Source organism: Gorilla gorilla, chromosome 12 (assembly GCF_029281585.2).
Source record: "Gorilla gorilla gorilla isolate KB3781 chromosome 12, NHGRI_mGorGor1-v2.1_pri, whole genome shotgun sequence".
Taxonomy (NCBI): Eukaryota; Metazoa; Chordata; class Mammalia; order Primates; family Hominidae; genus Gorilla; species Gorilla gorilla.
The window spans coordinates 49,817,222-49,843,823 of NC_073236.2; the positions used below are offsets into that span (position 1 = coordinate 49,817,222).

General features: G+C 39.2%; 1 protein-coding gene across 6 annotated transcripts in view; it reads right to left on the reverse strand.

The window, feature by feature from the left end:
* Positions 1-7,814: 7,814 nt before the first annotated feature.
* The window catches only part of ZC3H8 (zinc finger CCCH-type containing 8), a 49,855-nt gene continuing 31,067 nt past the window's right edge, over positions 7,815-26,602 (reverse strand). For 2 of the 6 annotated variants that reach the window (XM_063695702.1, XM_063695703.1), the window contains one exon: positions 11,476-14,753. The gene's annotated coding sequence lies outside the window, so the exon portion shown is untranslated. Of the gene's footprint in view, positions 9,366-11,475; positions 14,754-14,844; positions 14,970-26,602 lie in introns of those variants that run through there. The other 4 variants (XR_010129917.1, XR_010129918.1, XR_010129916.1 and 1 more) reach the window with 4 other exon arrangements.

Below are 26,602 nucleotides of genomic sequence, written 5' to 3' on the forward strand. Positions count from 1 at the left end.
AGTCCAGGAAAAACACTAAACAAACAGCAATGACAATAAGCAGAAACAAGCAAACCCTGGATGGAGTAGTATGATTTACAAAGTTGACAAATTATATTGTTTAAAATGTCCAATTTTCAATAAAATATTATGAACTTACCAAAAAAAGGGGGCCCAAAGAAGTATGCTCCCATGCATAAACAGTCAATACACACTATCCCTAAGGAAGCTCAGAACTTATGTATTAGTCCGTTTTCATGCTGCTGATAAAGACATACCTGAGACTGGGAAGAAAAAGATGTTTAATTGGACTTACAGTTCCACATGGCTGGGGAGGCCTCAGAATCATGGCAGGAGGCAAAAGGCACTTCTTACATGGCAGTGGCAAGAGAAAATGAGGAAGATGCAAAAGCAAAAACCCCTGATAAAACCATCAGATCTCATGAGACTTATTCACTACCACGAGAACAGTATGGGGGAAACTGCCCCCATGATTCAAATTATCTCCCACCAGCTCCCTCCCACAAAATGTGGGAATTATGGGAGTACAATTCAAGATGAGATTTGGGTAAGGACACAGCCAAACCATATCAGCTTACTAGAGAAAGACTTTAAATCAGCTATTATAAATATTTTCAAAAAAAGTAAAGAAAACCATGTCTAAAGGAGGTTGTCTCATCAAATAGAGAATATCGATAAAGAGATAGAAACTTTTTAAAAAAACAAATAGAAACATTAAGTTGAAAAGTATAAGGTTGAAATAACAAATTCACAAGAAGGCTCAAGAGACAATTTGAGCAGGCAGAAGAAAGAATCAGTGAATTTAAACATAGGTCATTGATATTATCCAGCTTGAGGAACAAAAAAAAAAAAAAAAAAAGAAAGAAAAACTATCTGAGCCTTAGATATTTGTGAGGTCACCATCAAGCATATCAATATATGTATAATAAGCATCTCAGAAGGAGAAGATAGTAAGAAAAGAAAGAAAGGGTATTTGAATAAATAAGGCAGGAAACTCCCCAAATCTGATGAAAAACACTAATATGCACATCCGAGAAGCTAAAAGAATTCCAAGCAGGATAAAGACAAAAAGATCCACACTTAGACCCATCATGGTCAAACTGTTGAAAGTCAAAAAGAATTTTTAAACTAGTAAGAGAAAAGACTTCAAGTATAAGGGAGCTTCAATAAGAGTAACAGGTCACTTCTCATCAGAAACTATGGAAGCCAGAAGACAGTGGGAGGACATATTCAAAGAGATCAAAGAAAAAAAGCTGTTGAACAAGAATTCGATATCAGCCAAACTCTTCTTCAAGAAAACAGAAAGTTAGGCATTCTCAAATACAGAAAAATGGAGAAAATGTATTGTTAGCACACATACCACATAAGAAATATTAAAGGGAGTCCTTTAGGCTGATACAAAAGAACACTCGAGAGTAACTTGTATTCACACAAAGAAATAAAGAACACCAATAAAGGAAATTATGTAAGTAAATGTAAAAGACAATATAAATATATTTTTTGTTTATGACACTGTTAAATTTTACCTTATTTAAATGACAACTGCATAAAGCAACAATTATACAACTGTGTTGATGAGTTTATAATGTATACAAATTTAATTGGTATAAATAAAATAGTACAAAAGAGGGAAAAGGGAAAAAAGCCATATTGGAACAGGTTTTCACTGTCTACTATAGAAATTAAATTGGTGTCAATCTGAACTAGATTGTTTTACATTGTTAATTATAATCCCTGGGGCAATCATTAACAAAATAACTCAAATGGCTATAGTAAAAGAAATATCAAAGGAATTAAAATAATAGACTAGAAAATATGTATTTAACACAAAAGCCATTCGTAGAGGAATAGAGAAACAAAAAGGACATGACACTCAGAAAGCCAATAACAAAATGTCAAACATAAAATTCTAGCTTACCAGCAATTATATTAAGTGTATTTGGACTGTTATATATGCATAAATTTTATATATGTATGGAGTAACTACTAAAAAAACTATACAAAGAGATACACTCCAAAATACTATAGAGAAATAAAAATGGAATTCTAAAAAATGTTCAAGTAACCCACAGGAAAGCAGGAAAAGAAAAAAAGAACAAAAAACAAAGATAGCAAAACAAATAATAAAATGGCAAATTTAAGTCTTGACAGATCAATAATTACATTAAATGTAAATAACAGTCTAAATACACCAATTAAATCATTTGCTCATATTTGTGTGGACCTAGTTCTGGAATCTCTAATCCATTAAGTTGATATGTTTGTCTGTCACCTCACCAGTATCACACTATCTTCATTACTGTAGCTTATAGTAATTTTTAAAATCCAGCTAGCATGAGTCTTCAAATTTTATTCTTTTAAAAAAAATGTTTGGACTATTCTAGTTCCTTTGCTTTTCCATATAAATTTTAGAATGAGCTTGTCTATATGTATAAAAAATTATTTGGGGATTTTTATGGGAGTTATGTTAAATCTAAATTAATTTGGAGAGAATTGACATCTTCCTAATGTTGAGACAGTGTAGAATTGGTGGTGTTTCTTTTATAGATTTTGGTAGAATTTGCCAGTGAAAATATCTGAACCTGGAGATTTCTTATGTATAAAATTTAAACTATGACTTCAATGTCTTCAGTAGTTACAAGGACTAATTCAGGTTATCTACTTCCTCTTATATGGGTTTAGTCATTTGTGATTTTAGAGGAGTTGGTGTATTCCATCTATAATCTCAAATTTGTGTGCATATAGCTGTTTGTAGTGTTCTCTTATCCCTTTCATTTCTTGCAGGATTTCTGGTACTGTTCCCATTTTCATTCCTAACACTGGTATTTTTTGTCATCTCTCTTTTGCTCCTTATCAGTTTGCCTAAAAGTTTATCAGTTTTACTGACCTTTACAAAGAACTTGGTTTAACTGACTTTTTTTCATTGATTTTGACCTACAAAGCTTTGGTTTCACTGATGTTCCCTATTATTTTTCTGTTTACAGTTTCATTGATCTCTACGGTTGTCTTCATTTCCTTCATTCATTTTGCTTTGGATTTATTTTGCTATACTTTTTCTAGCTCTAATCCATTTTAGATTATTGACTTGAGATTCCTGGGTTCAAGCAATTCTTGTGCCTCAGCCTCCCAAGTAGCTGGAACTACAGATGTACACCACCACAGCTAATTTTTACAGAGACCGGGTTTTGCCATGTTGGCCAGGCTGGTCTCAAACTCCTGGGCTCAAGCAATCCACCTGCCCTTGGCCTCCCAAAGTGCTGAGATTACAGGTGTGAGCCACCGTGCCTGGGCTTCTATTATCTTTCTTATTGACTGTATTTTTTTTTGAGACAAGATCTCACCCTGTTTCCTAGGCTGGAGTGCAGTGGCACAATCACGACTCACTTCAGCCTCAACCTCTCGGGCTCCAGTGATCCTCCCACCCCAGCCTCCCAAGTAGCTGGAACCACAGGTGCACACAACCATGCCTGGCAGATTAAAAAAAGAATTGTAAAGATGGGGTCTCACTCTGTTTTCCAGGCTGGTCTCAAACTCCTGGGCTTAAGTGATCCTTTTGCCTTGGCCTCCCAAGGTCCTGGGATTACAGGTGTGAGCCACTGTGTTCAGCCTTCTTACTGATTTTTAATCTACTTCCATTATGTACAGAGAATAGACTTTGAATTATTTCAATACTTTTAAATTTGTTAAGTTTTATTTTATGACCCAAGATATGGTTTATCTTAGTCAATGCTCCATGAGCACTTGAAAAGAACGTGTATTTGGCCAGGCAAGGTGGCTCATGCCTGTAATCCCAGTACTTTGGGAGGCAGAGGCAGGCAGATCACCTGAGGTCAGGAGTTCGAGACCAGCCTGGCCAACATGGCAAAACCCTGTCTCTACTAAAAATACAAAAATTAGCCGGGTGTGGTGGCGGGCACCTGTAATGCCAGCTAGTTGGGAGGCTGAAGCGGGAGAATTGCTTGAACCCAGGAGGCAGAGGTTGTATTGAGCAGAGATTGCACCACTGCACTCTAGCTGGGGCGACAGAGAGACTCCATCTCAAAAAAAAAAAAAAAACAAAGAATGTGTATTCTACTCGTTTGAGGTATATTCAATAAATTTCAATTAGAGCAAGTTAACTGATAGTGTTGCTCAGTTCTTCTGTAAATTTGTTCTGTCTATTAGTTGTATGGATTACTAAGAAAGGAGTGTTGAAGTTACCAAATATAATTGTAAATTTGTCTATTTCTTGTCTCAGTTCTGCCAGTGTTTGCTTCATATTCTGATTCACTGTTTTTAGAATGTGTACACATTTTGGATTGTAATGTCATAACAAGTCACCCCTTTTGTTATTATGCAGTGACTCTATCTTTTGAAATTATCTTTGCTCTGAAGCCTATTTTATTATTAATATAGCCTCTCCATCTTTCTTTTGTTTAATGTTTGCATGTTGCATTTTTTTCCTATCCTTTTACTTTTCACCAAAGTGACTTTACTGTAGACAGCATATAGTTGGGTCATTTTTAAAAAATCCATTCTGACAATCTTTTTCTGTAAAGGCAGAAAGTAAATATTTTGGGCTTTGCAAGCCATACATCCTGTGTAGCAATTACTAAAGTCTGTTGTATTGGGAAAGCAGCCATAGACAACATGTAAACAAATGGGCATAGTTGTGTTCCAATAAAACTTTATTTACAAAAACACCTAGTGGACTGGGCTGGAGGTGGTGGCTCACACCAGTAATCCCAGCACTTTGGGAGGCTGAGGCAGGAGGATCCCCTAAGGTCAGGAGTTCAAGACCAGCCTGGCCGACATGGTGAAACCCCTGTCTCTACTAAAAATACAAAAATTAACTGGGCATGGTGGCAGGTGCCTGTAATCCCAGCTACTCGGGAGGCAAAGGCAGGAGAATCGCTTGAATCCTGGAGGCGGAGGTTGCAGTGTGTCAAGATCACACCATTGTACTCCAGCCTGGGTGACAGAGTGAGACTCCATCTCAAAAAACAAAACAAAACAAAACAAAACAAAAAAAAAAAAACACACATAGTGGACTGGGGACTGGATTTGGCTTTTGAAGTTTAGACCATTTACATGTAATTATGTCTGGATTTAGGTCTATGTTTTATTGTTGGTATTCTGTTTGATCCATCCACTTCTTCCTTCTTGTTTTACTGGCCATTTCTGTTTGGTATTCTTTGCTGAGTCCTCCTTATTTCCTCAGACTCTTAATTATGGAGTACCCTATGGTTCAGTACTGGATTACTACTCTCTCTCTTTTTATCTCCACTAACTTTCCAGATAATCTTATACAGTCTGATAGTTTTTAATATTATCTACATGCTGATAACTCCAAAATTTATATTTCCAGGCAAAACTTCTTGAAACAAATCATATCTTAAAAGGGAAACAAATCATATCTTAAAAGTGACAACTTCAAATTCCTCTGACATTTGGGGATCATTTCATTTGTAATAACATAAATATATTTCTAGTCCAAATGACCCAAATTAACCCTCTGGACCTGTCTTGAATGAATGGCTGATTTCAGAAAAAGGTTATGATGATGTGGCATTTGATTTGGACAATCCACCCCCTCCCCAAGATCCCTTTTGGTTCCCTTAAAAATGCATATTAGACAACTTCCATTGTATTGTCCCTTAAATTTTTCAGTGTATTTACATCCATTACCTCATTGGAATCTCAAATCAAAATCATAATGTAGGCATGACAGATTTTATTTTTGGCTCCATTTTCCGGATAAAGAAACTAAGTTTCAGAAAGATTAACTGCCAAATGTCACACAGCTTAAAAATGAAGAAAATGGGATTCAAACACAAGACAATAATGAAAACATGGTGCTTTTTCTGCTGAAACAGGCTACCTTTCCTCCTTTATCTGCACCTCCGGCTGCTTCTCTGGAGGTGTTTTAGTATGAAGAGTGCTTCAGAACTTCTGAGTTTGACAGACTTGGGTTCAAAGTCCAGTTCAATCATTTGCTGAATTACCCTGGGAGAAACTCAACCATTTTAGCTTTCTGGTGTGAAATGGCAATGACATCATCTACCTCATAGGCTTACTTTGACAATTAGAAGTAATAAAGAAATATACCATAAACTTAGGGAATGAAGAAATAATTTAATGGGCCCACAAAGCATGGCATCTCCAGAGTGAGAAAGGGGAGACAGAGACACAATGTGTCAGAACATGACTACATTGAGAATGTCAACATGAGAGGGTAACCAAGCATGGGCTATCACCAGAGCCTGAGCAGGGTGAGGAAAATGGAGTCAGACAAAAATTGAAGTCACAAAAGGAAGATGGCAATCTGACCCAGGATGTAGGAACCCTATATAGGGAAGATGCATGTCTTCACAGGATGGCCACCTGACATAGTGTGAGAGCCCAAGCAGAGTGAGGAGTCCATCTGCTTAGAAGAGTGGCCCAAAAAAGGGTGTCAGAGCCAAAAGAGGGTGAAATTGACATCTGCACATGTCAGCCTGGCCTGGGGTGTTGGAGGATGAGGGTGAAGTAGGATTAAAGGTGGAATCTATACCAAGTGGAGCCGGAGCACCAAGTGGAATGAGAGATGTTTATGTGGGGAGTGGTGATGCTGGCAGCCCAGCACGGGGTGTCTGAGCCTGGGGAGGGTGAGGAGGGAATTTGTGCAAGATATAGGGCACTGAATTCTGAAAGGGATGGGGAGGAATCCAGATTGGTGATGGCAATCTGACATGAGGTGTTGGAGCTCAAGCAGAGTGAGGGCAGTGTCTTTACATGAGGTGGAGAATGTGGTGGCAGGGGCATGGCTCGGTATACCTGAAGCCCAGAAGAGTATCAGAGTCTTATCCTTCACTCAGAGATGGGGTAGCAGTAGGTAGCTGCAGTGGCGATGGAGATCGTAATCAATTAAATTAATATGTATATTAAAGATATTGGGATCCAGAATTCTCGCTGTTGAAGAAGGTTGTTAAAAATAAGGAAAGGTAATAGGCCGGGCATGGTGCCTCACGCCTGTAACCCCAGCACTTTGGGAGGCCAAGACGGATGGATCACCTGAGCTCAGGAGTTTGAGACCAGCTTGGCCAAGATGGCGAAACCCCGTCTCTACTAAAAATATAAAAATTAGCCAGGCTTGGTGGCACATGCCTATAATCCCAGCTACTCAGGAGACTGAGGCAGGAGAACTGCTTGAACCCAGGAGGAAGAGGTTGCAGTGAGCTGAGATTGTGCCACTGCACTCCAGCCTGCGTGACAGAGTGAGACTCTGTCTCAAAAAAAAAAAAAAAAAAAGGAAAGGTAGAAAATTGGACTGGAATTCAAGATGCTGGTGTGAAATCATGGTTTCCAATATATGTTGAAATATAGATGTAAATGTGTGTACATTTATACATACACACAAGACACATATTCCCTAGTTGTGTCTTAAGAAGGCACTAGATGCAGTGACATTCAGTAGTAATGAACACATCTAGCGACCAGTATTGGTTTGTAAACACTATTCTTAACTAAAAGGAATCTGGGCTGCTTGGAGAAATGGCTGATCTGAGGGCTACGGTGGGAAGATACAAAATAAGCCTGGAGCACCTCTTCCAAACTCATTCAGGTTGCTGATAGATTAAGTGGCTGTGGTTATAAGACTGAAATCTCCACCTCTTGTCATCTGGGGGTTGCCCTCAGCTACTAGTGGCTGTCCACAAGTCCTAGATGCATGGCAGTTTACTTCTTCAAGGCTAATAGCAGAATCTCTCTGATGCTTCCTGTCTTTGACTTCAGAAAGGGCCCAGTCTCTTTAAAGGGCTCAACTGATTCATTGAGGTCTACCCATGATAATCTGCCCCACATTTTTTTAGAGTCAAAATCAACTGATTTGAGACCTTAATTGCATCAAATGTCAAATCTTCATATTTGCCATATAATAAAAATTAATCATGGGAGTGAAATCCATCATATTCATAATAATGCCCACATCCAAGAGGAGGGATTATGTAGGTGGTATACATTAGGGAAGAGGAATCTTGGGAGCCATCTTAGAACTCTGCCTACAGAAAGCAGGAGGGGGCAAAGAACCATTCTTTTTCATTGAAAAAATCTTCATTATGCTTTTATAATTCATTCATCCATAATAAACTCCATAACAAACTTTATTTCACAGTAAACTTTTATTTAACTATGTACAACTTCAGTTAAAAATTATATTTAATAGAATCTAAATGCCACTGAATCAATAAGATTCACCATTTCTTATGTACTGCTAAGAAAACAATAACCTGCTAATTAAAATGTGAGTCTATCAATTGTAAAATATATTCCAGTTTCAGAGATGTTAAATAATGTGTAGCTCAGAGTAACATACAATAACTAAAAACATGTCTTTTTTTGTTTTCTTTCATGCCTCCAAGACAAGTTCGAATTTAGTTTATTTATTTTTAAATAATGTAAATGAGTGTTACAAATTTCATGGGAATCAACAGCACTTTTAAGATGAGTAGGGCATCTTGTCCCTCCCTATCCAAACATATACATTCTCCCCTTTCCTCTTAACCCTTCTAAATATATCTATTCTTCCTAGTTTTCTGCTCCTTATTATGAAAATAGCCCTCCCCATCTTAATTTCTCTTCATTTCTTAGTCCATTTGGGCTATTATAACAAAAATACCATAGACTAGGTGGCTTAAACAACACTTACTCCTCACAGTTCTGGAGACGGGGGGAGGTCAAGGTCAAGGTGCTGGTAGATTCAGTGTGTGGTGAGGGCCTGCTTCCTGCTTTGTAGACAGCCATTTTCTTGCTGCGTCCTCACATGGTGGAAAAGGGAGACAGCTCCCCAGGGCCTCTTTTATAAGGGCACTAATCCCATTCATGAGGGGCTCCACCCTCAAAACCCAATCATCTCCCAAAGGCCCTACCTCCTAATAGTTAGTCCTAGGAGTCAGGATTTCAACACATGAATTTTGGGGGTCGCATACATTCAGTGTATAACACTTCCTTAAACCTGTTTCTTAATGTGTGCTCTTTGCAGGAGCTGAATACAATGAATGTAGTTTTTGGTGAAGAGGATGGCGAGGGGGAGAAACATGGACTTTGGGAAGAAGAATGTAGGTTTGCTTCTTAGTTCACATTTATTAGTTTCCCTTTGGCTGCAGGTAGCATAGTAGACAACCCAAATCAAAATGGCTTCAACAATAATGAAAATATATTATTTCAGGTGGTATGACATGAAATCTGAAGGTGGGGTATCGCTCATCTAAGACTGGTTAAGTCCATGGCTCAGCTGTTATCAAGGATCCAGCTTCTTCCCAACTTTCCTCTCTGTTTTCTTCAGCTAGCACCCCTTGAAATCTTAAGACAGCTGTCTCTGTTCTGGTGTCATAATCCCTATTATAAGACTGTAATAAAGATTAAAAATAGATTTAAAATGCATAGACACAATCCTAGCATTCAGCAGGTGCTCAACCTGAGATATTCTGATCTTGCCAAACTCCAAATGTGATGTCTTTGCTTATAATTGGCAGGAGGAGCCCCATGCTCTTTAGGCGCATTACCAAATCACCCAGTATTTTGACTTCAGCAAGCACAACTCAGAAGAAATCCTTTTTTTTTTTTCTTTTTAAGAGACAAGGCTCTGTTGCCCAGGCTAGAGTGCAGTGGCACAATCAGGACTCACTGCAACCTCGAATTCATGGGCTCCAGTGATCCTCTTGCCTCAGACTCTCAAGTAGCTGGGACTCCAGGTATGCACCTCCATGCCTGGCTAATTTAAAAAATTTTTGTAAAGATGAGATCTTGCTATGTTGCCAAGGCTGGTCTCAAACTCCTGAACTCAAGTGATCCTCCTGCCTTGGCCTCCCAAAGTGCCGAGATTCAAGGTGTGAGCCACTGCACCCGGCCTGAAGAAATCCTTGCACGTAACCCCCCAGTGGTTATGCTTATAAGAAACTAGTCAGTGAACTGAGACAATTATGCTGAAAGTCAGGAAACCTATTAAAACAGGGGACAGTCATTTAACATCTCTGGGTCTGAATTCCTAAAGTTCTACAATTGGATCAAGTTAAAACACCAAAAGGCTATATACTTGACCTATATTATCTCACCAACAGATAAAAATTGAGTTCTGGCCGGGTGCGGTGGCCCACACCTGTAATCCCAGCACTTTGGGAGGCCGAGGTGGGTGGATCATGAGGTCAGGAGATCGAGACCATCTTGGCTAACACAGTGAAACCCCATCTCTACTAAAAATACAAAAAATTAGCAGGGTGTGGTGGCATGCACCTGTAGTCCCAGCTACTTGGGAGGCTGAGGCAGGAGAATCACTTGAACCCGGGAGGCAGAGCTTGCAGTGAGCCAAGACTGCACCACTGCACTCCAGCCTGGGCGACAGAGCAAGACTCTGTCAAAAAAAAAAAAAAAAAGAAATTGAGTTCTACTATTATGTGGCTTTTAGTAACTGACCATAAAAAGACCCATACGAAACCTGTCACACAGAATTTTAGAAATGAGAATTCTGTCCATTCTATTCTGTGATTTCCATAATGAAGACCCACTTAAGAATTTTTTTTTTTTTTTGAGACAGAGTCTCGCTGTCGCCCAGGCTGGAGTGCAGTGGTGCGATCTCAGCTCACTGCAGGCTCCGCCCCCTGGGGTTCACACCATTCTCTTGCCTCAGCCTCCCGAGTAGCTGGGACTACAGGTGCCCGCCACCTCGCCTGGCTAATTTTTTGTATTTTTAGTAGAGACAGGGTTTCACCATGTTAGCCAGGATGGTCTCGATCTCCTGACCTCGTGATCCGCCCACCTCGGCCTCCCAAAGTGCTGGGATTACAGGTGTGAGCCACCGCGCCCGGCTAAGAATTGTTTTTATGAAATTATTGAGAGATTTTGCCTCCTGCCTCCTTTCTGGTATTGAGAGGTAAGTAGTTGATCACTTTATCCCGTTTGCTTTGGCTTTAAAGATGGTCAAGGATAAATTCAATAGAGCCATGATAACCATGCTGGCCAAATAAATCTGTGCAGATTTTTCCCATACAACTTTCTTGCTTTATTTCTCCTGGTTTGAATTTTTTAGACTATGGTTTTATTATATATATATTATATATGCTTGGAGCTGCATCAAGGGTCAGTGAGATTTACTTCACAGGAGGAAACCAAGGGGAGCAGAGGGAAGTAGGAAGCCCGGCTTGGTATGGCTACAATAGCTAGGTGATAGAGTACTTTGGACGAATGGCTCTTGGTTCAGGGAACGGCACAGTGGGGGCATGCCTGAAGCAGTATACTCGGAAATCTGTTCTGAGGAACCAGAGCAAACTGTACAGAGGAAAGGGGAGAATGGAGGCCAGTGATTGGCTGTGAGGTGCTGCCATAACCCAGGTAGGAGAGACCCACAGGCTAGCAGCTGCTTTGAGAACACAGGACACATTCATGAGAATCTCTGTCTCCTAACTTGATTCAACACAAATTAAGATATTTCACTTACACAGGTATGCTTGTTTCTTAAAACAATTATTTGAAAAATAAGAGGTTTTTAACCCACTTTATTTGACTTCTGAGTCCCTCAAATCTCTGCGGTGTCTTTTAAGTTTACAAGTGAGATGGGTACTGCCTCAGAAATATAACAATTATTTTTTTCCTTATATATAAACTTTATATATAAAATCTATACTTTATAAGTATCAAACTATACATGAGGTAATATTAGGAAGTAAACTGCTAGACTGTAGTATAAGATTAATTACAAGTATTGACAAGGCTCATAAAAATTAAAAAATTAAGCATTCCTATTTTCCCTTTCTATGCAATGAATTGCATTATCCACTGTATAAGGTTGTTACGAGACTTAAATAAGAAGTGCCTTGCCCACCTCCTGAGCCACAGCTGAGAAGTGAACCAACCAACCTGGGCAGACAGCAAAAGGGCACTGAGAGATGACTTGCTCTCCATTCCTCAGTTTCCTGCTTCTAAGGGCCTAGGATTTACCCTTGTTTCCTGCTTTATTTGGTCTTGTCTGATAAACCTTTGCTTGGAGTATATGCAGTTCCCTTTCTTGCTTTAGCAGGATTAGATAACAATGAAAATAACTTTGATTCCTATTTTCAAATAGGACTTTGCTAAGAAGTATCACTAGCTTTGGTGTACTCTGTATGTCCAGCAAGTTGGTAATACTATTACTTTTCCCAACAATAAAACAATATAATGACGAGTTTCCATTTCATGGTATTTGTCTAATAATAACCAATAATCAATATTACTATATAAAACTGCATATTTAGAATCTCATTATTATTTGTACTTGGAACATTTGTATTTGAATCTTGTGTTAATGATACCATCACACTCCTAAAGTTTGTAACTCACACAAGTGTATAATCTGAATACAGTTTATAAACCAATGAGAAAGATAAATATTCTTATATTTTAACAACAGAAAAGTTAGGAACTCTAAATTTAGAAATGGTATAGTAAGAGATATTGTTTCACTTTATTTATAATAGTAAGAAACTGGAAACAAATGTCTAACAATAGGAAACTGGTTTAAAAAAATCATAGAACCATAATTTATTTTAAGCCCTAAAATGAAATTGTGAACAACCACTAAAAATATGTTGTAAAACTATTTAATGTCATAAAGAGAACTAACTCTGTTTTTATGGTCCATCTACCAATGTCTTCCGAGCAGTTGTCTCTCCTCAAATCTCCTCCACCTCTTTACTCACCCTCACTCAGCCTAACCTTGCTTCCTATTTTATTAAGGAAATCCAATCAATCAGAAGAGGTGTCTACAATTTACTATCACATTTACCCACCAGCCATCACCTCTGCCATATATGCTCCTCTCCTATTCCAATGGTTGGAATGTCTCGGGGAAGACCAAGCCCTTCACTTGCACATTAGATCCCAGCTCTCTGTCCCATCCATTATGGAAGCTGCACATCACCCCAGTCACACAAGAGGGCACTCTGAATGAGGAATCTTGTAAACTACTCCAAATCACCAGTCTTGAACAGTCTTGAACAGGCATGGGCGTTAAAGTACTCTTTATCTGTACATTGCTACCTACAGAAGAAAACAGAGAACAAAAACACATCAGCTCATGAAAATTACCAGCAGAGCCGCCCTTACTCCCAGCTCTCATCTCCCAAAACAACAACAACAAAAAACATATAGCTGAAGAAAACAAGCAAAAATCCAAACAGAATTAAACACCCCTCTTTGGGAAAATTAAAGAACATTCTGAATTGAAATTCAAAAACTAAGATTAGAACTGAAGCAAAAAAAAAAAAAATACAAATAATGAGACAAGAGTTGACTAACCTCAGACATGGCAAACAAGAAAAAAATTATATTACAAATGAAGACTATATTACAAGAAAGAATAAATTTGAATGGAAACATGATGAACATTATCGGACAAAAGCAGAAAGAGAACAAAAAATGAGATGAAGAAAGAAAAATTTAATAGAAAACAAAGAAAACACATTATAGAGAAAGAAACACAGTAACAATAAAATGACAGAAACTAAACCAAACATTTGGTAATTTCAACAAATGTGAATGGTCTTAATCCACTTATCAAAAGAAAAAGATTTTTGGTTGAGCCCACAGAGCAAAACCCAACTACATATGTTCCATACAAGAAACAAACCTAAAAATTATTCAGAAAAGCTAAAAATAGACCAGGCGCGGTGGCTCACATCTGTAATCCCAGCACTTTGGGAGACCAAGGTGGGTGGATCACTTGAGCTCAGGAGTTCGAGACCAGCCTGGCCAACATGGTGAAACCCCACTTCTACTAAAAATAGAAAAAAATTAGCCAGACATGGTGGCACATGCCTGTAATCCCAGCTATTCAGGAGGCTGAGACATGAGAATCACTTGAACCCAGAAGGCAGAGGTTGCAGTGAGCAAAGATCGTGCCACTTCATTCAAGCCTGGGTGACTCCATCTCAAAAAAAAAGAAAAGCTAAAAATAAAGTGATGGGCAAATGAATATTAAAAGCAAATGGAAACATTTTCAAGTTGCAGTATAAAATCTGAAACCACATCAATGAACTTTTTATACTGTTACATTAAAATCCATTGGTCTTTGTAGGTTGGATGGGTGCTTTATGCATGTATAATTCTGTAATATTGTGCATTGTTTATTTAGAAAATATCAGTTTACTAATCTATGCAGATCTTCCACATGTTTCATTATATAGTAGAGTGTTTTTAAAAAGTTACATTCTTTAATATCACCAATGAATCTTGCCAAAACAGTCTTTAGGTACAGGAAAGCTTTCAAGCTCACAGGGATGGATCAGATGTTCTAAAATTATAATTTTTGCTTAAAAGCTTGAATTTTATCATTGACAACAAATATTTTCAGTTGTCCTCCTCAAAGTGACAGGGTCACTCTGTTCATTTCTGAAAAAGTTCCTGTCAAACATCTATATCTGAAAAAAAATGTTGCCCCTTGGTTTTGTTTCTTTGTTTGGGTTTGTGTTTGTATGTGTGTCTGGTTTCTTGTGTTTTTTGTTTTTGTTTTTGTTTTTGTTTTTGTTTTTGTAGAGATAGGGTCTTATTGTGTTACCCAGGCTGGACCTGAATTCAAACTCCTGCCTCCACCTCCACAGCAGCTGGCATTACAGGCTCATACCAGCACACCCAGCTCTCAGTTGTTCTTTCAAGTAAAAATAGCAGTCATGAAAAACAACTCATTCAGCTTGCAACTCAGATAACACAGCACATGTACTTATCTTAGGAATACAGTTGCAGAAGTACTTCATCTATCTTCCCATTCTCTAGGCATAATATTGAAAAGACTGTATATGAGGTTTAATAACATTAATAATTGTTACTGCTTCATCAAGGACATTCTTAAATGAACCTCACCCCAAAGGCAGATGTTTTCAGAAGGGAACTCTACTCAAGGTTTAGAAACCAGGCAGTCTCAATGGAACATAGACTCTTCTAGTGGAAATGCCTCTACTGTTTGCCTTATTGAGTATGGTGCGTTCCTATTAAGGTATAGCATATTTTATCATGTTAAAAAAGTATCCCCCCAATGATCTTCTATGTAGAAAACCTCAACACACAATAATCAGGTGTATTTCTACACACTAACAATGAACAGTCTAAAAAGGAAATTAAAACAATTCCATTTACAGTACCCAAAAAGAATAGAATACGGTTGACTCTTGAACAACACAAGTTTGAACTGTATGAATCCACTTATATATAGATTTCAATAAATACACTGGAAAATTTTTTGGAGATTCACTACAATTTGGAAACATATATAGAGAGAGAGTCTACTTACGTGTTAATCGACTGTTTATGTTCTTGGTAAGGCTTCCCATCAACAGTAGGCTATTATTATGATTTTGAGGAGTGAAAAGTTATATGCAGATTTTTGACTGCATCTATATATGCAGATTTTACTGCAGGGGTCAGTAACCCTAACTCCTCTGTTATTCAAGGGTCAAATGTACTTAGGAATTAATTTAATCAAGAAGGTGAGACTTGTGTAACAGAAACTATAAAACACTGCTGAAAGAAATCAAAGGCACATAAGTAAATGGAAAGACATCCCATGTTAACGGACTGGAAGACAATATTGTTCAGATGTTATTACTACCAAAAGCAATCTATGTATTCAATGCAATCTCTATCAAATTCAAATTGATGGTTTTTTCCAGAAATAGAAAAATCTGTCTTAAAATTCATATGGGATCTGAAGGAACAAATAGCCAAAATCTTGAAAAAGAACAAATTTGGGAGACTCACACTTCCTGAGTTCAATACAAAGTGATAGTAATCAAAACAGTGTGCTAACAGCATAAAAGATAGACATATAGAGCAATGGAACACAGTGGAGAGGGTAGAAATAAACCCTCACGTCTATGGTAAATAATTGTTGACAAAAGTACCAAGACCATTCAATGAAGGAAGGACGGTCTTTCAACAAATGGTGCTAGGAAAACTGGATCTCCTCATGCAAAACAATGAAGTTGGACCACTGTCTTAGACAACATACACAAATTAGCACAAAACGGATCAAAGACATAAATGTAAATGCTAAACCTATAAAGCTCATAGAGGAAAACATAAGGGAAAGTCTTCACAACACTATTTACAACATTATTTACCCAGAAGTCATTCAGGACCAGGTTAACTTCCATGTAATTGTATAGTTTTGAGCGATTTTCTTAGCATTGATTTCTACTTTTCTTGCACAGTGGTCTGAGAGTGTGAGTGGGGTGATTTTTTTTTTAATTTGCTGAGGATTATTTTATGCCCGGGTGTATGGTCAATTTTAGAGTATGTGTTATGTGCAGATGAGCAGAATGTACATTCTGTTTTTGGGTGGAGAGTTCTGCAGATGTCTACTAGGTCCATTTGGTCAAATATAGAGTTCAGGTCCCAAACATCTTTGTTACTTTTCTACCTCAACGATCTAATACTGTGAGTGGAGTGTTTAATGTCTCCCACTATTATTGTGTGGTTATTTAAGTCACTTCATAGGTCTTTAAAAATCTTTGTTGGTTTAAAGTCTGTTTTGCCTGAAATTAGAATAGCCAACTCCTGTCTTTTTATGTTTTCCATTTGCTTAGTAGATTTTTCTCCGTTCCTTTACTTTGAGCCTAAGGGCGTCATTGCATGTGAGATGATCCTCCTGAAGACAGCATACCATTGGGTTTTGTTTCTGTATCAGTTTTCCAGTCTGTGCCTTTTAACTGGAGTGTGTAGCCTATTTACATTCAAGGTTAGTATTGATACATGCAGATTTGATCCTGTCATAACATTGTTAGCTGGTTATTATGCAGACATGTTTGTGTGGCTGCATTATAGTGTCACTGGCCTATGTACTTTTAAGTGTGTTTTTGCAGTGGCCAGTAATGGTCTTTACTTCCCATATTTCGCACTCCCTTCAGGACCTCTTGTAAGGCAGGTCTGGTGGTAACAAATTCCCTTAGCCTTTGCTTGTCTGAAAAGGATGTAATTTTCCTTTGCTTATGAAACTTAGTTTGGCTGGATATAAAATTCTTGGTTGAAAATTCTTTAAGAATGCTGAATATAGGCCTCTAATCTCTTCTGGCTTGTAGGGTTGCTGCTGATAGGTCTGCTGTTAGCCTAAAGACCCCTTTGTAGGGCTGGGCGCGGTGGCTCACACCTGTGATCCCAGCACTTCAGGAGGCCAAGGCAGGTGGATCACCTGAGCTCGGGAGTTCAAGACCAGCCTGACCAACATGGAGAAACCCCATCTCCATTAAAAATACAAAATTAGCCAGGCATGGTGGTGTGTGCCTGTAATCCCAGCTACTCAGAATGCTGAGGCAGGAGAATCACTTGAACCTGGGAGGCAGAGATTGTGGTGAGCTGAGATCGTGCCATTGCACTTCAGCCTGAGCAAAAAGAGCGAAACTCCATCTCAAAAACAAACAAAAAAGATCCCTTTGTAGGTGACCTGCCCCTTCTCTCCAGCTGCCCTTAACCGTTTTTTCTTTCATTTTGACCTTGGAGAATCTGATGACTATCTGTCATGAGGATGATCTTCTTGTGTAGAATTTTGCAGAGGTTCTCTGTATTTCCTGAACGTGAATGTTGGCCTCTCTAGCAAGGTTGGGGAAATTTTCATGGACAATATCCTGAAATATGTTTTCCAAGTTGCTTGGTTTCTCTTCCTCTCTTTCAGGGATGGAAATGAGTCATAGATTTGGTCTCTTTACATAATTTCATATTTCTCAGAGGTTTTGTTCAGTCTTTGATATGGTTTGAATCTGTGTCCCTGCTCAAATCTATGTTGAATTGTAATCCCCAATGTTGAAGGTGGGGAGGTGACTGGATCATGGGGGCAGATTTCTCATGAATGGTTTAGCACCATCCTCCTTGGTACTGTCCTAGTGATAGTGAGTGAATGCTCACAAGATATGGTTGTTTAAAAGTGTGTAGCTCCTCCCCACTCTCTCTCTCTTGCTGGCCATGTGACATGCTGGCTCCTCATTCACCTTCTGCCATGTCTGTAAGTTTCCTGAGGCCTCCTCAGAAGCAGATGCCTCCGAGGGAGGAGCCAAGATGGCCGAATAGGAACAGCTCCGGTCTACAGCTCCCAGCGTGAGCGACGCAGAAGACGGGTGATTTCTGCATTTCCATCTGAGGTACCGGGTTCATCTCACTAGGGAGTGCCAGACAGTGGGCGCAGGCCAGTGGGTGCGCGCACCGTGCGCGAGCCGAAGCAGGGCGAGGCATTGCCTCACCTGGGAAGCGCAAGGGGTCAGGGAGTTCCCTTTCCGAGTCAAAGAAAGGGGTGACGGACGCACCTGGAAAATCAGGTCACTCCCACCCGAATATTGCGCTTTTCAGACTGGCTTAAAAAACGGCGCACCACGAGACTATATCCCACACCTGGCTCGGAGGGTCCTACGCCCACGGAATCTCGCTGATTGCTAGCGCAGCAGTCTGAGATCAAACTGCAAGGCGGCAGCGAGGCTGGGGGAGGGGCGCCCGCCATTGCCCAGGCTTGCTTAGGTAAACAAAGCAGCCGGGAAGCTCGAACTGGGTGGAGCCCACCACAGCTCAAGGAGGCCTGCCTGCCTCTGTAGGCTCCACCTCTGGGGGCAGGGCACAGACAAACAAAAAAACAGCAGTAACCTCTGCAGACTTAAATGTCCCTGTCTGACAGCTTTGAAGAGAGCAGTGGTTCTCCCAGCACGCAGCTGGAGATCTGAGAACGGGCAGACTGCCTCCTCAAGTGGGTCCCTGACCCCTGACCCCCGAGCAGCCTAACTGGGAGGCACCCCCCAGCAGGGGCACACTGACACCTCACACCGCAGGGTATTCCAACGGGTCCTGTCTGTTAGAAGGAAAACTAACAAACAGAAAGGACATCCACACCAAAAACCCATCTGTACATCACCATCATCAAAGACCAAAAGTAGATAAAACCACAAAGATGGGGAAAAAACAGAACAGAAAAACTGGAAACTCTAAAACGCAGAGCACCTCTCCTCCTCCAAAGGAATGCAGTTCCTCACCAGCAACAGAACAAAGCTGGATGGAGAATGATTTTGACGAGCTGAGAGAAGAAGGCTTCAGACGATCAAATTACTCTGAGCTACAGGAGGACATTCAAACCAAAGGCAAAGAAGTTGAAAACTTTGAAAAAAATTTAGAAGAATGTATAACTAGAATAACCAATACAGAGAAGTGCTTAAAGGAGCTGACGGAGCTGAAAACCAAGGCTCGAGAACTACATAAAGAATGCAGAAGCCTCAGGAGCCGATGCGATCAACTGGAAGAAAGGGTATCAGCAATGGAAGATGAAATGAATGAAATGAAGCGAGAAGGGAAGTCTAGAGAAAAAAAAGAATAAAAAGAAATGAGCAAAGCCTCCAAGAAATATGGGACTATGTGAAAAGACCAAATCTACGTCTGATTGGTGTACCTGAAAGTGATGCGGAGAATGGAACCAAGTTGGAAAACACTCTGCAGGATATTATCCAGGAGAACTTCCCCAATCTAGCAAGGCAGGCCAACATTCAGATTCAGGAAATACAGAGAACGCCACAAAGATACTCCTCGAGAAGAGCAACTCCAAGACACATAATTGTCAGATTCACCAAAGTTGAAATGAAGGAAAAAATGTTAAGGGCAGCCAGAGAGAAAGGTCGGGTTACCCTCAAAGGGAAGCCCATCTGACTAACAGCGGATTTCTCGGCAGAAACCCTACAAGCCAGAAGAGAGTGGGGGCCAATATTCAACATTCTTAAAGAAAAGAATTTTCAACCCAGAATTTCATATCCAGCCAAATTAAGCTTCATAAGTGAAGGAGGAATAAAATACTTTACAGACAAGCAAATGCTGAGAGATTTTGTCACCACCAGGCCTGCCCTAAAAGAGCTCCTGAAGGAAGTGCTAAACATGGAAAGGAACAACCGGTACCAGCCGCTGCAAAATCATGCCAAAATGTAAAGACCATCGAGACTAGGAAGAAACTGCATCAACTAATGAGCAAAATCACCAGCTAACATCATAATGACAGGATCAAATTCACACATAACAATATTAACTTTAAATGTAAATGGACTAAATTCTCCAATTAAAAGACACAGACTGGCAAGTTGGATAAAGAGTCAAGACCCATCAGTGTGCTGTATTCAGGAAACCCATCTCACGTGCAGAGACACACATAGGCTCAAAATAAAAGGATGGAGGAAGATCTACCAAGCAAATGGAAAACAAAAAAAGGCAGGGGTTGCAATCCTAGTCTCTGATAAAACAGACTTTAAACCAACAAAGATCAAAAGAGACAAAGAAGGCCATTACATAATGGTAAAGGGATCAATTCAACAAGAGGATATATATATCCTAAATATATATGCACCCAATACAGGAGGACCCAGATTCATAAAGCAAGTCCTGAGTGACCTACAAAGAGACTTAGACTCCCACACATTAATAATGGGAGACTTTAACACCCCACTGTCAACATTAGACAGATCAACGAGACAGAAAGTCAACAAGGATACCCAGGAATTGAACTCAGCTCTGCACCAAGCGGACCTAATAGACATCTACAGAACTCTCCACCCCAAATCAACAGAATATACATTTTTTTCAGCACCACACCACACCTATTCCAAAATTGACCACATAGTTGGAAGTAAAGCTCTCCTCAGCAAATGTAAAAGAACAGAAATTATAACAAACTATCTCTCAGACCACAGTGCAATCAAACTAGGACTCAGGATCAAAAATCTCAATCAAAGCCGCTCAACTATATGGAAACTGAACAACCTGCTCCTGAATGACTACTGGGTACATAACGAAATGAAGGCAGAAATAAAGATGTTCTTTGAAACCAACGAGAACAAAGACACAACATACCAGAATCTCTGGGATGCATTCAAAGCAGTGTGTAGAGGGAAATTTATAGCACTAAATGCCCACAAGAGAAAGCAGGAAAGATCCAAAATTGACACCCTAACATCACAATTAAAAGAACTAGAAAAGCAAGAGCAAACACATTCAAAAGCTAGCAGAAGGCAAGAAATAACTAAAATCAGAGCAGAACTGAAGGAAATAGAGACACAAAAAACCCTTCAAAAAATCAATGAATCCAGGAGCTGGTTTTTTGAAAGGATCAACAAAATTGATAGACCGCTAGCAAGACTAATAAAGAAAAAAAGAGAGAAGAATCAAATAGACACAATAAAAAATGATAAAGGGGATATCACCACCGATCCCACAGAAATACAAACTACCATCAGAGAATACTACAAACACCTCGACGCAAATAAACTAGAAAATCTAGAAGAAATGGATACATTCCTCGACACATACACTCTCCCAAGACTAAACCAGGAAGAAGTTGAATCTCTGAATAGACCAATAACAGGATCTGAAATTGTGGCAATAATCAATAGTTTACCAACCAAAAAGAGTCCAGGACCAGATGGATTCACAGCCGAATTCTACCAGAGGTACAAGGAGGAACTGGTACCATTCCTTCTGAAACTATTCCAATCAATAGAAAAAGAGGGAATCCTCCCTAACTCATTTTATGAGGCCAGCATCATTCTGATACCAAAGCCGGGCAGAGACACAACCAAAAAAGAGAATTTTAGACCAATATCCTTGATGAACATTGATGCAAAAATCCTCAATAAAATACTGGCAAACCGAATCCAGCAGCACATCAAAAAGCTTATCCACCATGATCAAGTGGGCTTCATCCCTGGGATGCAAGGCTGGTTCAATATACGCAAATCAATAAATGTAATCCAGCATATAAACAGAGCCAAAGACAAAAACCACATGATTATCTCAACAGATGCAGAAAAAGCCTTTGACAAAATTCAACAACCCTTCATGCTAAAAACTCTCAATAAATTAGGTATTGATGGGACGTATTTCAAAATAATAAGAGCTATGACAAACCCACAGCCAATATCATACTGAATGGGCAAAAACTGGAAGCATTCCCTTTGAAAACTGGCACAAGACAGGGATGCCCTCTCTCACCGCTCCTATTCAACATAGTGTTGGAAGTTCTGGCCAGGGCAATCAGGCAGGAGAAGGAAATAAAGGGTATTCAATTAGGAAAAGAGGAAGTCAAATTGTCCCTGTTTGCAGACGACATGATTGTTTATCTAGAAAACCCCATTGTCTCAGCCCAAAATCTCCTTAAGCTGATAAGCAACTTCAGCAAAGTCTCAGGATACAAAATCAATGTACAAAAATCACAAGCATTCTTATACACCAACAACAGACAAACAGAGAGCCAAATCATGAGTGAACTCCCATTCACAATTGCTTCAAAGAGAATAAAATACCTAGGAATCCAACTTACAAGGGATGTGAAGGACCTCTTCAAGGAGAACTACAAACCACTGCTCAAGGAAATAAAAGAGGATACAAACAAATGGAAGAACATTCCATGCTCATGGGTAGGAAGAATCAATATCGTGAAAATGGCCATACTGCCCAAGGTCATTTACAGATTCAATGCCATCCCCATCAAGCTACCAATGACTTTCTTCACAGAATTGGAAAAAACTACTTTAAAGTTCATATGGAACCAAAAAAGAGCCCGCATCGCCAAGTCAATCCTAAGCCAAAAGAACAAAGCTGGAGGCATCACACTACCTGACTTCAAACTATACTACAAGGCTACAGTAACCAAAACAGCATGGTACTGGTACCAAAACAGAGATATAGATCAATGGAACAGAACAGAGCCCTCAGAAATAACGCCGCATACCTACAACTATCTGATCTTTGACAAACCTGAGAAAAACAAGCAATGGGGAAAGGATTCCCTATTTAATAAATGGTGCTGGGAAAACTGGCTAGCCATATGTAGAAAGCTGAAACTGGATCCCTTCCTTACACCTTATACAAAAATCAATTCAAGATGGATTAAAGATTTAAATGTTAGACCTAAAACCATAAAAACCCTAGAAGAAAACCTAGGCATTACCATTCAGGACATAGGCATAGGCAAGGACTTCATGTCCAAAACACCAAAAGCAATGGCAACAAAAGACAAAATTGACAAATGGGATCTAATTAAACTAAAGAGCTTCTGCACAGCAAAAGAAATTACCATCAGAGTGAACAGGCAACCTACAGAATGGGACAAAATTTTCGCAACCTACTCATCTGACAAAGGGCTAATATCCAGAATCTACAATGAACTCAAACAAATTTACAAGAAAAAAACAAACAACCCCATCAAAAAGTGGGCGAAGGACATGAACAGACACTTCTCAAAAGAAGACATTTATGCAGCCAAAAAACACATGAAAAAATGCTCATCATCACTGGCCATCAGAGAAATGCAAATCAAAACCACTATGAGATATCATCTCACACCAGTTAGAATGGCAATCATTAAAAAGTCAGGAAACAACAGGTGCTGGAGAGGATGTGGAGAAATAGGAACACTTTTACACTGTTGGTGGGACTGTAAACTAGTTCAACCATTGTGGAAGTCAGTGTGGCGATTCCTCAGGGATCTAGAACTAGAAATACCATTTGACCCAGCCATCCCATTACTGGGTATATACCCAAAGGACTATAAATCATGCTGCTATAAAGACACATGCACACGTATGTTTATTGTGGCATTATTCACAATAGCAAAGACTTGGAACCAACCCAAATGTCCAACAATGATAGACTGGATTAAGAAAATGTGGCACATATACACCATGGAATACTATGCAGCCATAAAAAATGATGAGTTCATGTCCTTTGTAGGGACATGGATGAAATTGGAAACCATCATTCTCAGTAAACTATCACAAGAACAAAAAACCAAACACCGCATATTCTCACTCATAGGTGGGAATTGAACAATGAGATCACATGGACACAGGAAGGGGAATATCACACTCTGGGGACTGTTGTGGGGTGGGGGGAGGGGGGAGGGATAGCAATGGGAGATATACCTAATGCTAGATGACGAGTTAGTGGGTGCAGCGCACCAGAATGGCACATGTATACATATGTAACTAACCTGCACAATGTGCACATGTACCCTAAAACTTAACGTATAATAAAAAAAAAAAAAAGAAGCAGATGCCTCCATGCTTCCTGTACAGCCTACGATGAGCTAATTAAACCCCTTTTCTTTATAAATTACCCAGTCTAAGGTATTTCTTTATAGCAATGCATGAACGAACTAATACAGTCTTCTTTATTGTTTTTACTTTATTTTTGTCTAACTGAGGTATTTTGGAGAGCCAGTCTTCCAGCTCTGAGATTCCTTCTTCAGCTTGGTTGATTCTGCTGATAAGACTTGAGACTGCACTGTGAAATTCTTCTAGTGTGTTCTTCAGCTTTATCAGGTCAGTCTGGTTCTTTGTTATAATGGTCATTTGGTCTAACACCTCCTGTATTGTTTTATTGTAATCCTTAGATTTCTTGGATTGGGTTGACTATCTCCTGTATGTCATTGATCTTTGTTCCTATCCATATTCTGAATTCTATTTGTAACATTTCAGCCATTTCAACCTGGTTAATAACCATTGCTAGGGAACTGGTACAGTCATTTGGAGGTAAGAAGGCACCCTGGCTTTTTGAGTTGCCAGAGTTCTTATGCTGGTTCTTTCTCATTTATATCGGCTGATATTCTTCAATCTTTGAAGTTGCTGTCCTTTGGGTAGATTTTTTGATTTTTTCTTCTTGATAACCTTGGGGGTTTGATTACAGTATAAGGTGGGATCAGTTGACTGGCTTAGATTCTGGCCTGCTCCTGGGTCTTGGAGGAGCCCTCTCTGATTACTGTCTCTGTGCCCATGTTTCTTTTGTTGAGTGTTCTTGTCCATGGGGCTCTCCCTCAGACAGGAACCTCAGTTGACAGATAGGTTGTATCCTTGCTAGGTCAGCCCTAATCTGTTGTCTGTTTACTTCCTGAGTAAACACGGGGTTGCACCTGCCTGCAGAGTTCAGGTAGAAGTGGAACCACTGGGTTGGAAGCTCTAGCAGGTGTGGCCTGGCCTGTATGGCTACAAGAGGTGGGGGGTGGGTGGAGTTGCCTGCCCTGCTGTCTGGGTGTTTCCAGGGCAAAAGGAGGCTGTGCCCTAAAAAAAGAAGGAATTCTGACATGGTACAATATGGATGAATCTTGAGGACATTATGCTAAATGAAATAAGCCTGTCGAGAAGGACAAATACTATATGATTTCACTTACATGAGATACCTACATTTGTCAAAATCACAAGGGACAGAAAATAGGATGGTGGTGACAGAAATGTCTGTCAAAAAGGACAAACTGTATGATTTCACTTATATGAGATAAAAAAAGGACATACTGTATGATTTCACTTATATGAGATGTCTAAAGTAGTCAAAATCACAAGAGACAGAAAACAGGATGGTAGCTGTCAAGGCCTTGAAGACAAGAGGAAATGGGGAGTTTTTGTTTAATGGATACAGGGTTTTAGTTTTGAGATTAAAAACATGAGCTCTGGTGATATATGTGGTGGTAATGGTTTCAAAACTATATGAATGAACTTAACATTACTTAGCTGTACATTTACAAATGGTTAAGATGGTAAATATTATGTGTATTTTATCACAATAAAAAACTTTTAAAGTATCCATCGATTCCTATTTTCTTTAGTGTTTTTTTAAAATAAGAAATGAGTGTTGACTGCATGTTCTCACTCATAGGTGGGAATTGAACCATAAGAACACTTGGACACAGGGTGGGGAACATCACACACTGGGGCCTGTCGTGGGGTGGGGGAGTGGGGAGGGATAGCATTAGGAGATATACCTAATGTAAATGACGAGTTAACAGGTGCAGCACACCAACATGGCACATGTATACGTATGTAACAAACCTGCACGTTGTGCACATGTACCCTAGAACTTAAAGTATAATTTAAAAAAAGAAAAAAAAAGTAAAGAATATTTAAAGAAGGAATAATAAATCTATATGAACAATCGCATGTCAATGTATTAATTTAGACGTAATGGACAAATTTCTAGAAACACACAAACAATCCTCAAGAATAGAATAAAATAAATAAAGCCATTAAAAAAAAGAAATGAGTGTTGAATTTAGCAGAAAGCTTTTTTTAGCATCTACAAAAATCATCATGATATGAAGGACTGCTGTTTTTCCATGATAATTCTTATATAACCTCTTGACTTTTTAAACTATCTGCATATATTACTTTTATAAGAATATTTAATTTAAAAAACTTTGGGGCTACAAGTAAAATAGTACATTAAGAAAAATGTATAGGTTTAGATGTGCTGAGAAAGAAGAAATGCTAACAATCAATCTTTGGGCAAAATAAGCCCAAACAATGTAAAATGACTGATATAATCTAGAAAATAAATTGATGAAATAGAAAATTAGTATAAAATAGAATTAAAGAAAGCAAAGTTGGTTCTTTCTAGAGAATAATGTAACTACGAAACTGCAGATTAATTGATGAAGAAAAACAGAAGGCACAAATAATCAATATAAGGAATAAAGGTCAGGCACGGCAGCTCACACCCTGTAATCCCAGCACTTTGAGAGGCCAAGGCGGGTGGATCATTTGAGGTCAGGAGTTTGAGACCAGGCTGGCCAAAATGGTGAAACCCCATCTCAACTAAAAATACAAAAATTAGCCAGGGTGGTAGGTGC